This window comes from Podarcis gaigeae (assembly GCF_964106915.1).
Source record: "Podarcis gaigeae genome assembly, chromosome: 2".
Classification (NCBI taxonomy): domain Eukaryota; kingdom Metazoa; phylum Chordata; class Lepidosauria; order Squamata; family Lacertidae; genus Podarcis; species Podarcis gaigeae.
The window spans coordinates 5527009-5540704 of NC_139679.1; the positions used below are offsets into that span (position 1 = coordinate 5527009).

The window sequence follows — 13696 nt, forward strand, 5'->3', positions numbered from 1 at the left end:
ACATTGGTTTCCTTTTTGGACGGACACACAGGTTTGTGGGAAGCTGACCGCTCTCCCATGATGCCATGGGATCTGTCTCCTCTTGCGGGGTTGAGGAAGCTGAGCTCTCCCGGCATGGCAGCTTTGGTGGAGTGAATGCCGCATTGTCACGCCGGGCTGGAGTCACAGATAATTACCTCAATTAGTTACAATGGAAGAGTAATAAATACAGGCTTAGTGTCTTCTACCCCACTGGGTCTTCTCAGATTAATCCAGCCCGGCCGAGCAGCACTGAAAGACATGATGGACAATTCATTAAACTCCCCAAATGCCACACAACCTACCCATGAAGGTTTGTGTTAGACCCCTGGGGCTCAGTGCTTTGTCCCTAATTGTCTCTCCCAGGCATGGGCCACCTAACAGCCAGTAGGTGACGGGCTGGAGCGCCCGGGGATTAGGGGGGATGCCTGCCACGTTGCCTTGGTGAGCTGGCCAGTGGGGAGAGGAATGCCCCCGAGGAGGGTGGGGGGAAGCAGAGGGGCGTTCCGACAAGGTGGGGTACTTGCCAAACACAAAACCAGAGGCGCAAGGAGTTAATTAGAAGCCAGGCAAGGGGCCGCAGGCGGCGGCGGCGAAATCACTTCCGAGGATTAATACGGGACAGGCTCAGCTAAAGCTGACGGTGAATAATCTAGGAAGAGGAGCCCAACTCTTTCCCACACATGCCCCCCTCACCAGCTTGTCCTCGGGAGCATGATCCTAAACACTTTTCTCCCACTAGTCCAAAAAAGATAAACGATCACTTAAGCAATTGGTGCCAGTAAGGATGGCCCTGCTCCTTTGGCCTCCATACCAAATTGACACTTATTAAAGTGTGCATTCCACCTGAGGAACAGTTCTGTGAGGCTTGAAAGCTCGCATGCTCCTCAAGCAAACACGTTGGCCCAGTTATACATATTACTTCATCTGCTTTGCATCTCATGCACTCTGGGATGGCAGCCACCACCTTCCAAATTGCTGTGGAGCTGGGCATATGTAGCACAGACCCACCACATCCTTCCCAGGCCCAGGCATTGGGTTCATTCGCTCCCCGATCTCCACCACAGGTGAAGCCCAACTCAGTTTCATGGCACCAAAGTGTCTTCCGCCGCAGAGTGCCTGGAAACACCTATAATTTGGCCAAAACACAGCAGAGGCACCTCGAAAGCTGGATTCCGATTACAGTACTATCATCTCCATATTTGATATGATTCCTTCATTTAAATCAGTAACGGTTTCTTTTCGCAGGCGTTTGTGGTAGGTTCATCTTGAAAACGGCTTGAATACAGAAATCATATTGAATACAGAAATCTTGTCTGTATTCAAAAATACACGGTGGTGCACGATTTGTGCCTGCAAAGCAGCTGTTTCTGAGGAGGCTCTGTTGCTTATCAGGCTCACGGCATGACAAAAAGTGAAATCCTCCTGAGGCAATAGATGGCCTAAGGTCTATTGGCTATTAAAAGCAGATCAAGTGCCAATGATACATTTCATTGGGAAGAATGGGCACCAGGCTTTGGTTGTGTGAACACCACAACCACAAGACTGGGATTAATCCTTTGGCACTCTTCCACTCAATTGTACCTTCCCTCCCAGTGGAGTACAATGACTTTACCAGAATTCGTTCAGACTCCCTGAGCTCAGGAGATAAGTAACTATTCAACCTTTAGAAGACATCTGAAGGCAGCCCTGTAGAGGGAAACTTTTAATGTTGAATGTTTTATTAAGTTTTTATATGTGTTGGAAGTTGCCTGAAGTGGCTGGGACAACCCAGTCACATGGGTAGGGTATAAACAATAGAATTATGAAGATGGTGACGGAAGAGGACATCCCTATTTTCACTGGGGAAATGTGGGAGGATATGCTTTATGTAATAAATATTTACTGTATTTACATGGGAGAGCAGACTAGCATCCGTGCTATGTAAGTCTTTAGGGCAACACCTAAACAAACAGCATTGCATTAAGAGTCTCCCATACTTGCCAGCTCTGCCCCACTTGAGGCTGCTTTTGCAAAACTCAAGACTTCAGTGTGAGTTTTTCTAAATCTATTCAAACTGATGGTCTCTCTTTCTCCTGGCTTCATCCTTAGCATGAGGTGCTCTTATTAGTAGCTGGCAGCTATCAAAACCAATGAGGCTCATCTATGCAAAGGTCTCATGGAGGAGATGGGAGTGCAGTTGTGAGTATAGATCATTTGGAGCTGCCTTGAGAGGTGCCATCCTCAAATCAGCCTAAATAAGAGAAAATAAGCATTCACCTAATAGCTAAACAAGCCTTGAGAAAAGAACACACCAGACACAAAACAACAGCATTCTCGTTATACTATACCATGTAACAAAGACTCCAAAGTGCAAAGCACAAGCTCATCATATGTGCCAGAACCCGAAAATAAACTTCTCCATATAAAAATACTTCATATAAGTCACACATTACATTTCATCATGTAAGATACATCAGTCCATAAAGGAAGGAGAATATATGGGTGAAATCATAATCATCACCATCATCACCATCTATCTGTGTTGTGTCATCAAATTCATTATATTATATCCAGTCATTCACAATGAATTCTTTCAGACAGGGCCTTAATTTGCAGATAGGTTATATGGCCAGTGGGAATTCTCCCTGGGTGGGGAAAACCAGGTTAAATGGGGGAGAAGCACAGGCTGGCATTTTGAAGCCAATGACATTAGGAACATAGGAACCTACCTTATACTGACCCTTGGTCCACCTAGCCCGTAATGTCTGTCCTCACTGGCAGTGGCATCCAGGGTTTCAGGAATCCAGGGTCTCTCCCAGCTCAGAGGCTGCAAAAAGCTGGCATGCTAGAGGAGTGCCCGTTCCACAATATGCCCTCGTCTGGAAGATCTCCTATTCCAGTGGTGCTCATGCTGGGTTCAGGCTTGGACAACCCCATGTGTGCTATCATTCTCCATTCCCACATTCAGAAAATCCTGCCAGCTTCTCTGACACTAAGTCCTTGGTTTAAGTCCTTGGTTTTTATTGGTTTTTATTACACTTTCTCAAGGCAGCAGCATACATAATAAAAGCTAATACTACAGCTTCATCTCTCTCTCTCAATGCAATTTCTACAAAACATGTGCATTATTTTACATGACTTTCCCTTCTAAGGTTTAAGGGCAGATTAGGTTTCTTCAAAGTTGGCTTGTTTTACTTCTAAAGGAAATTATGAAATTCTAGTCTAATTATTATAAAGATAGAAAATTTGTGAGATCTACTGAAGAGCACTAAGACTTGAGCAGGACTATTAGTAGGTCAGAGTTTCTCTGCTGTGACCTAATCTATATCTATGTCAGGAACCTGGGAAATATTACAGGATTATGAAAATAAGTTAAAGTGTGTGCATGCTGTTTAATGTTTTCAAAGGATATTATCTGGGTTCCAAAATGTTACGTGGTGTGAAGTACACTAAGCCTGGTCTTTAGCTTCCAGTTGCTGCTTCACTGAAATAGCTATGAAGAGTTAAATTCATGAACACAGACTGAATAAACTGAAAATGGGGAACTTTCTTCTTCTTCTTCTTCTTCTTCTTCTTCTTCTTCTTCTTCTTCTTCTTCTTCTTCTTCTTCCGGAATCATCTTTCTTTCTCCACCTCCCCCCCCGCCCCTCCTCCCCTTAACCAATCTCCTCAACCAGAAAAGTGCAGTTTGTGGCTAAAGAATCCAGATGTTGCTCAGCTTCCCAGATGTGATGGGTCTTTCCATTCCAGGCGGGGCCAACTGTGCCTCTTATAATGAAGCAAAGGGGGTGGGGAACCAGCAGGACTATTTTTAAAAGCCCTCTCGGCTTATTTATAATTTGCACCCACCGTGTCTGAGTCTCCCAGCGGGGCGACTGTGAAGAAGGAGGAAGAGGGGCCCATTTGCCAAAGATCTGAGATGATTTCAACCACCCCGCTGGAAAAGCTGCGTAGCAGAGTGACTGAGGAGAAAGTCATTATCTATATTCTTAACTCCCCACCACCACAGGGGAAAAAAGCTATTTATTTTCCTGTCCGGGATTTCGTGATAGCTCCTGGCAGACAAAGGTGATACACTGGTTATTTTCGAGCGTTTGTGATGCTTCTCTATTTCCAGGTTCTATTTTTCTTTGGCTTCTCTGGTTCTTATTTTACCTCACGGTGACTCGTTTGCACCTTGGCCTTGAGGGGCCAGGGAGGCTCAGTTTTTCCACGGTGATATTTCTGGAAGCACGTAGCAAGTGTTTGATACTCAAATACCACAAGCACCCTAGATAAGGTCCATTGGCTTTTTCAACCTCTGAGTCACCAGAAGAGCAGAAACCTTTTGCATTTCCCACTTTCCATATCCCAGGATCACTATTATTATCCAGATTCCAGTTACCTGGTGGTTCTCTCCCAGCTCACCATCTTTACTATATTTATCCCCCACAACGGAGTGTCTGGACAGGTTTATTGAGCCTCCTGGACACAGACAGATACACTTCATAGGTGAGAAGTTAGCTTCCCAGTTGACCAGAAAGGAAAGTGAGATGGCGAAAGAACTGCATGAGCTGTGCCTGTGGCTTTAACTGATGTTCAGAAATCAGCAGGTGAAGTTTTTCCTGGTGTGGAGAGAAGCATCACTATCACCTGCTGATGGAAGGATAGGGAACCTGTGGCCCTCCAGAGGTTGTAGGACTCCAATCCCCAGCCAGCATGGTCCAAGAATCAGGGATGATAGGAGCCATAGTCCATCAACATCTGGAAGGAGTGTTAGTTATAGTTCCATCTCATTTCTCTCCTTTCTGCTTGTTATTGCAAAATAGTGCTATTTCACTTTTTTTTTTAATGCAGAAAAGAAAAAGCTGAGTGGATGCCAGCAAGTAGGCTCTCTCCATCTATTATTATTATTATTATTATTATTATTATTATTATTATTATTCCCCACCCATATGGCTGGGTTTCCCCAGCCACTCATGGGGAACAAGAGCTGACTAATTAAGGAACAATTTGGTTCTAATGCAACACTACAGTGGTACCTCTAGTTACGAACTTAATTCGTTCCAGAGGTCCGTTTTTAATCTGAAACTGTTCTTAACTAGAGGTGCGCTTTCGCTAATGGGGCCTCTTGCTGCCGCTGCGCCGCCAGCACACGATTTCCATTCTCATCCTGGGGCAAAGTTCTCAACCCGAGGTAATTCTTCCAGGTTAGTGGAGTTTGTAACCTGAAACGTTTGTAACCTGAGGCGTTTGTAACTCGAAATACCACTGTATATGGCATAGGAAGCAATTAGATGCTAGAAAGAGGAACCTTCTAGTGAAAGAGACAGTAGCCCTGAAAAGCATCAGCTAGTGCTTTGCCTAAGTATTGCCAATACTTTGGCCACCTCATGAGAAGAGAAGACTCCCTGGAAAAGGCCCTGATGTTGGGAAAGACGGAGGGCAAAAGGAGAAGGGGACGACAGAGGACAAGATGGTTGGACAGTGTTCTTGAAGCTACCAACATGAGTTTGACCAGACTGCGGGAGGCAGTGGAAGACAGGAGTGCTTGGCGTGCTCTGGTCCAGGGGGTCATGAAGAGTCGGACACGACTAAACGACTAAACAACAACAACAGTGCTTTGCCTGCCCACCCTGGACAATTGCACTGCATTATAAGTGAAGACAATGGTCACAGTTTTTGGGGGGGAAATATGTGCAAACACCACAGAAAACACTGAATGCAACAGGGTGGCAATGACATTGTCTGGGCTCTCTGCTAAAAATGACCCCCTCCCCCCAGATTGCTATTTCAGACTAAATAACCAATATAGATGAAACTGAGTTGAGATGCTATTTTTTCCACATATTCAGTTTTTAGGAAAGGGAGATTTTCCATTGCACCATGATATCATGGTTGAAGGAAGTTCCCCCTTAGCCCTGAAGACTTAATGAAAAGCACTATTTGTGAATTTAGATACTATTATTGAGGACACAGAATCAGGGCTCAAAAGTTGGCAACTCTGACTGGAAAATATAGCATAAGCTGGAGGCACAGCTAATTTGCATGTCTTGATGCTTATCATGAACATCATCTGGTAACTCCCACTTTCAAATCTTTCCCTCTCTTAACATGGCAGTGAGACATCACACTGTTGGTGCTGAATGAGGGCTAGCTTAATACTAGCAGCAAAGCTTGTGGTAGGTCTCCCCTAGGGATAGGGGATCATGTAGATTCAGTTCACACTCAAAGGTGAACCTACCTAATTTGCACTTTCTGAAATAATGTACAAATAAAATTTTGCAATTCACTTCTCCAGCCAAGTCATGTAAACAAAAGTGCATCAAGTGGGATTAAGTGTCCAGAGAAATGCATATATTAGTAAAAATAACAAAAAATGAACTACAGTGGTACCTCTGGTTACATACTTAATTCATCCTGGAGGTCCGTTCTTAACCTGAAACTGTTCTTAACCTGAAGCACCACTTTAGCTAATGGGGCCTCCTGCTGCTGCCGCCGTGCGATTTCTGTTCTCATCCTGAAGCAAAGTTCTTAACCTGATGTACTATTTCTGGGTTAGTGGAGTCTGTAACCTGAAGCATATGTAGCCCGAGGTACCACTGTATATAACTGAAGTTGTTTTGCAAAAATGTGTATATTAAGCAAATCAGATAAAATTATGTGTATATTTTGAAAAATTCACATTAAAATGCTGATGAATTTTCATGAGGGATTTTTAAAGGGGGGAAAACAAACGGATATAGAAATCTGTAGAACTGAACTTGAACATGGAAGAATGAGAAGCTGGGAGAAAACAAAAGTGACAGACTTGCCCGTCCCTGGTCTCTCCCCCAACTCCACGTTGTCTAGAAAGGTCCCCAGATTGAATAGGACTCCTCATGTTTGAATTTTTGATCTGGCAACTTTATCTCTCATTGAGCTTGAATGTGGACAAAAGCTGGAAATCTGTGACCAGTTCTCTTGTCTATTTCAATTTGTTTTAAAGCTGGGATTGCTAATCGAAGGCCCACAGGTCATATTCAGCTGAGTTGGTGACCAGGGGGAGAGGGTAATGTTCCTCTCCATCATAGTGCTGAGTTGCGCAGAGAGATTTCAGCCTCTCCATCTGATGACACCTGCTTCCACTATCCAGACTGATCACCTGAAGGGAGAATCTTCATCCTCTGCACATGTATGTATATTGGGGAGGGGTGTCTGTGTCCCCTCAGGTGTTGCTGGACTACAACTCCCATCATTCCTGATCATTGACCATGCTGGCTAGGGTTGAGGGTAGTCCAACAACATCTGGAGGGCCATAGGTTCCTCACCCCAATGTATATCACTTGCTTTTGCAGCACATGATGATGTGGGATAACTGACTGAATGAACCGATTCCATGGAAAAGGCATCTTTTGTTCAAGGTCATGTGAAGTGACATGAAAGTTCTGCCTGTGGTGTTAGGTCTTTGAAGGCCCATTCACATATGTGAGCCTCTGCTTAATGTTGCAGTTGCTGAATGAAGATGAGGCATGTGTGAACCAGTCAGTATGAAATGCCAGATGTGACTGGGGAATCTCTCCAGTCCTCCTCTGAGTAACCCTGCTTTGACACTTCCAAAAAATACTAGCTTTGTGAGGAAAGCAGAGAGGTCAAGTTGCCTGGGTTGAAGGCCAGCTCAAAACAGGAGTGAACCACCTGCATGAGTCCACCCGCTTGAATTCAAAGCCGCCTCTCCCATCCCATAATGAAACACTTGGAGATTTTTTAGCTCCCCACTATTTTGGGGTTTGAGCTCTTGATGCACCTCAAAAACCACACTCATTTGGCTCAAGAGGGAACCAGCCCTGCAGGCATCCCTCCGTGCTTTGCTTAGGCTGTGTGGGGATTAGCAAGGTAAATAGCCTGATTGAAAGCAGGCAGGAAACAGCCGAACCAGAGAGCTTTGATTTTTGGGCGCAGCACCCTGGCTTTTGAGTGCCTGCTGCTGAGGTTTATATAACAAGGCTGTGGCGCATGCAAAGCTCTTGAGCTCCTGCCCACGAAGGCAGTGGCAGTTGACAGCTGTGATGACCCATCTGCAGCAGAGACCACAAGGCCATGGGGCACGGTGGAAAGGTACAAGGGAGCAACTTCCCCAAGGAAAGGCTGGAGGTGGACTGAGGCCTGGTGAGTCCTCCCATCCAGTCTACCCATGTTACACTCCACCACGTACCAACTCTACCATTAGGTAGCATGAGCAGCTGATTTTTGAGTGTCATAGAAGGGCAGCAAACTGCCTCATGCCAGTCCTGGGTCCATGCTTCAGCCTGCCTGAAGAATGTGAATCTTTAAAGAGCCAGCCCCCTGCCCTAAAGGGAGGCCGCTTCTCTTTCTGTAGTCTTCTAGCTCCCTGCAACGGTGGTGCAGGTATGGTGGGGCAGGCAGGTGAACTGAGCTCAGGGGGAAGCTGCCTGCAAGTGTTCAGGCTTGGGTTTTGCAGGCTCCTGACCCAACCACCATTCCCAATCCCAGCATCAGGAACCTGGTCTAGCCCCTCAGCTGGAGGTACAGCAGAGCCAGACTCAGGTTGACTACAGGTGACTTTTTAACATTCATCCTGATTCATCTGCACAAAGTTAGCATGAAACTTATATGAAACCCGCTCTTTATGGAGCATTCATTCCAATTTGTTTGCAGGGAGGTTATGCAACACTGCATCAAGCAACAGTCACCCCACACTTTCCAGGACTTTCCTTTCTACAAAAAGTTCATTTGTGTGTGCGGAAATGGGTCTGCTGTACAACAGTGCCAAATCCACTTAAATTATGCAATTTGGATTTGCCAGCTTGTGATGGAATCCCGCCCACAGAATAGCAAGTCTGGAAGCGGCTTGAGCTCCATGCCTGGACCATGGCAACAGTCTCCTTCAATTACAGGGGGTGCTTTGAAGTTGGAGAGCAATCCAGGTTCCATCTGAAAACAATGAACACCTACCTCCTTGTTTTTACAAGCGATTTGGCTACTCCAGAAGCTATAGGAGTAGATGAAAGTGTCCCAGTAAGCCCCCTTAGCTATCCTGTGCCCAAAGCATTTTGCTTTCAGCACCTTTGACAAGTGGACAGGTCCCTGCCTCAAGACTCCACCTGCTAAGGTGCATAAGTCCACCAGCCTTAAAGGTGTATTTCTGCCCCATATGTTTTTCTCTGAGATATATTCCAGAATACATCTGAATCAGCAGTTGCAGGCTAAACCTGGCCCCAGATGTTGCTTCTGTTTTGGGTTTCGTCCCAAGGAAGCCAGTAACTTTATCAAAAGGCTACTAACGTCCTTGGACTGTTCTTGGAACATGTGTATATCAAAGACACAAAGATCAGCTCATGAAGCCAGAAAAACAAGCGGGCAAGGGAGAAAGAAACAGCAGCAACAACAAAAACCCCATCAAATAATAAAATGAAACAGAAAGTGACAAGAGGGCAAGGGAAATATCTTTCCTCTAGGTGGGAAACTATCACAAAAATAATGAACAGACCTCAAGAAGAACTGTAAAAGGGGAGAGCATATGAGGTCCTTGTTAGCTTGGGGGGGGGAATACTATTGAAACGTTTAATCAATGATTTGTATGGACATGGAAGTGTTGACATTTTGCAGCTCATTACTCAATGACAGCTGATGTGGTGCCAGTCACATGTGGCTGAACTCCAGCTCCCATCAGCCCAGCCAAAATGGGCAATGGTCAGTTGCAGTCCAGTAGGGAGGGCACTACAACTCCTGCACCATGAGGTCAAGTGGGCAACTTCATATTGGATAGATTTGCATGCCTAATTTTGGATCAGAGAAGCTCACTATGTAGCCAACAGTGTAGTAGTGTAAACTGATGCAAATGTGGTCTATTATAAACAGCACAACACATTATTCAGTGCTGACGATTCTCTACATATATCTGCTGGATACTTTGATCAACACAGATTAAAATCTTGCTCCTGCTGCTTAGCTTAATGGGAATAAGGCCATAGGGTATTGGCTCAGCACATGCTTTCGATGCAAAGGGTCCCAAGTGGCATATTCGGTGGAAAGGATCTCAGAAAGCAGGGATGGGAATCTGTGGCCCTCTAGATGTTACTGGACTCCCACTCCCGCCATTACTGACCATTAGTCATGCTTGTTAGGACTGGGGAACTTGTGGCTCTCAGGATGTTGCTGGACTCCAATTCCCTTCAGATCCAGCCAGTCCTACTTCCAGAGGGTGATACTTAGGCTCTGTGGAGCCTTCCATGTGAGGTTCCTCAAGGTTCAATCTTATCCCCTATGCTGGTTAACATCTACATGAAACTGCTGCGTGGGGTTATCTGGAGTTTTGGAGTACACTGTCAGCAATATGCCTTATGACACACAGCTCTGCTTCACCTTTACATCTGCAGGTGAGGCAGTGGATGTGCCAGACCATAGTCTTGCTTCAGTAATGGACCGGATGAGAGCCAACAAACTGAAACTCAATCCAGATAAGACTGGGGCACTGTTATGGGGTGGTTCCCTAGACCGGATGGATGGGACCCACAGCTTGGGGCTTCTTCTGGACCCAGTGCTGTCGCTTGAGGCTCGGGTGCCCTTGGTGGCACAGAGTGCCTTCCATCAGTTTCTGCTGGTGGCCCAGCTGCACCTGTGTCTGAACAGGGATAGCCAAACTTCTGTCTTCTGTGCTCTGGTAACCTCTAGGTTAGATTAATGCAACATGTTATATGTAGGGCTACTTCTGAAGATGATTTGGAAACTTCAGCTTGTGCAGAATTCAGTGGCCAGGTCACCAGGCAAAATGGTGTGATCATATAACGCCAATCCTGGCTTGACTGCACTGGCTGCCAATTAGTTTCTGAGCCAAATTCAAAGTGCTGGTTTTGACCTATAAAGCTTTAAATGGCTGAGGACTGCAATACCTCAAAGACTGCTTCTCTCCAAATGAACCAACCCAGACACTACAGTCAACAGCCAAGGACCTTCTTCGTGTGCCTTCCCTGTGAGAGGTCTGGAGGTCTTTTCTGCTGTGGCCCCCCACTTGAGCAATGCTCTCCCCAAGGAGGTTCGCCTGGCACCTCCCCAAGGAGGTTCGCCTTCGTTGCATATCTTTTGGCACCAGGCAAAAATATTCCTCTTCTCCCAGGCCTTTGTCTAATTAAACAATTTATGTCTTTTAAAACTATTGGTTTTGTTTGCTACTGTGGTATGTATTTTGTGTTTTTATATTGTAAACTGCCCTGTTATCTTTGGATGAAGGGCGGCTTATTTAATAAATAAATTTAATGAATAATCAAAAATAATTATATGCAGTCAATAAATAAAAAGGCAAACACTTTGAACTCTGGATAAATGAATGGCATACAGGAAGATCCATTAGCCTAGTCATCTTATCCATCTCTCCATCCATAAATTGCAGTTTTTCTTACCCCTTTAATTCAATATAAAATGTGTGGAAGCTTTATCATAGATTATGCTCCCTCTAGTAACATGTCTTCGTTTTCTGCTTTCATATAACCCTGCAATGAGATGGCTTTTTAACCTAGCAGACCAAAGCCTAACAAATTCCAGCGTCTGGAAGCTTGCAGTTAGATGAATTCAAGCTGGAAGTGAGATGCGGCTTCTTAATAGGGCGGGTAACATTGGAACAGATTAGCAAAGGATGTGGTAAATTATCCAACACTTGGAGACATTAAGTGACGATTGGCTGAGTTCCCAAAAGATACGTTGTCACTCAGCTGCAAATAATTCGGTTTAGTGTGAGGATTGCCAGGCAAGACGCCATGACCTGTGTGGAGAGGAGGTCAAGTTAGGAGTGAAGGTGTTCTGCATCCATCTCAACAAGGATGCTAAGTAAGCTTGTGCTGCACAACTGGGTAGCTCAGGGTAGCTCAGATTCAGGCACTTCCATTCTTGGCCTTTCAGCAGAATGTAGCAAACCCATTAAACTCAGTTGAATTGATAAAAATATATACTTTATTCTTTTCTAGAGTGCCAGAAACAGGATTCAGGACACATAAATCTAGGAGCAGGAACCTTGGTCCAGGCCTACAAGAATATGAAACAGGCAACAATAAATATTTTATTTACACACATATGTAAAATTCTCGGCAATCCCAACCACTTCTTCAGTGCATATTACTTACAGGTTTATCCGGTGAGTGGGTGAGAGCAGAGTGAAACGAAGAGGAGAAAAAAACACAACTTTTTTTAATAAAAAAAGCCAGTACTTTCTCCAAACACATTTTCTTGGCAAAGTGATCAAAGGCCAGAAGGCACATAAGTGTGTGTGCATGCATTTGTGTGTGTGCGTGTGTGCACATACACGCACGCACGCACGCACGCGCACACACACACACACACAGCATTTGGGAATAGTTGTAAACACATGTAACAACATGTAATTTGGGGAAACTGCCTGCCTGCCTGCCCGCCTTTGAACTTGACAAGCACTTGGCAAGTCAACACCAGGGGCCTTTGACAGATCTAGCCACTGTATCGCCACTTTGTTGTGCACAAATGTGACACTCGGAGATAGAACCAAGGGACTGGCGTACTAAGCCTGTGATGTTCTCTTTTGCATGTCCCATCTAAAGAAATGAAAACCGCCCAGAGTAGGGCTCTTCCCATTCATTTTGATGGGGCTTATATAGGCACACCAAATCTATATGACCCATAGGTTATAAAATTGTGGCTCCACAGATTGCTTAGAACAGACTTCCCCCAGCGGTAGAGAATATACCCGAGCTGCCCAAGGGGCGTGGAGGGTGCCCTCCCAGAGGGCTGCTCTCTGCCACTGGGTTAGAAGAGCTGCTGCCACTGGGCGTGAGGTGTGCTGCCCACTTGCCTGCCATTTTGTCACCCCTCTCAGTCATGACACTGGGGTGGCCCACACCTACTGCACCTCCCTTCCTACGCCTTTGACTTCCCCAGCCTGGTGCCCTCCAGATGATGGGGGGACTACAACTCCCAGCATGCCTTCCCACTGACCATGCTGGGAGAAGCTGTAATCCAAAACATCTGGAAAGCACCCAATTGGGGAAGGCTGGCCTGGGATTGGTGCTCCAGCGATGCTTCATGGAACTGGCACATTGGGTTGCATCCCTCATGGGACGGGGGATACGAAAATGCAAAGTATTAAATAAAAGACATTCACTCCAACACCTAGTAATCTTATACAGTGTCTCATCAATGAGAAGGAAAGTCCACTGAGGCAATGCTTAATCTGTGAAATGAAAGATGCCAGCTTGCGTGTTGGTCAAACATGCCTGGAAGATGCTCCCTGTAGTCTGGACACTCCTAAACCTTCTTCACAAGCTCAGAGGTATTTTTTTCCTATTCTGACCACTCTGCAAGAATAGGAACAACAGTAACAACAAACAACAACAACAACAACAACAACAACAACAACAACAGTTAATGGGAATATAGCTAATACACTGGGAGATACAAGGCCGAGTGTGGAAGTCTTCCGGGATTCTGCCCTGATGAAGAGATCTGGTTCAAATTAAGGCCTGTGATGAGAATCTTGACAAGCAGGCAGGACCTGAGGGGCTGCCTAACAAGCAGAGAGACACAATCTGAACTCGTGGGGACCTGGGTCTGGCAAGCATATATACACACAAATGTCCCCTTTCCTCCCAGGCTCCTTTCAGCCATCCAGCTTGTGCTGAGTCTCTCTCTCCATGTAGTCTGTGGACAGCAGAACCTTGTTTGGGGCAGGTGTGGCTGGGTGCAGGTAACTCAG

The 13696-nt window shown here is 45.6% G+C and overlaps 1 long non-coding RNA gene across 1 annotated transcript in view; it reads left to right on the forward strand.

Moving 5' to 3' along the window:
- The window catches only part of LOC310840262, a 161987-nt gene that overhangs the window by 95720 nt on the left and 52571 nt on the right, over positions 1 to 13696 (forward strand). The window lies entirely within an intron of this gene.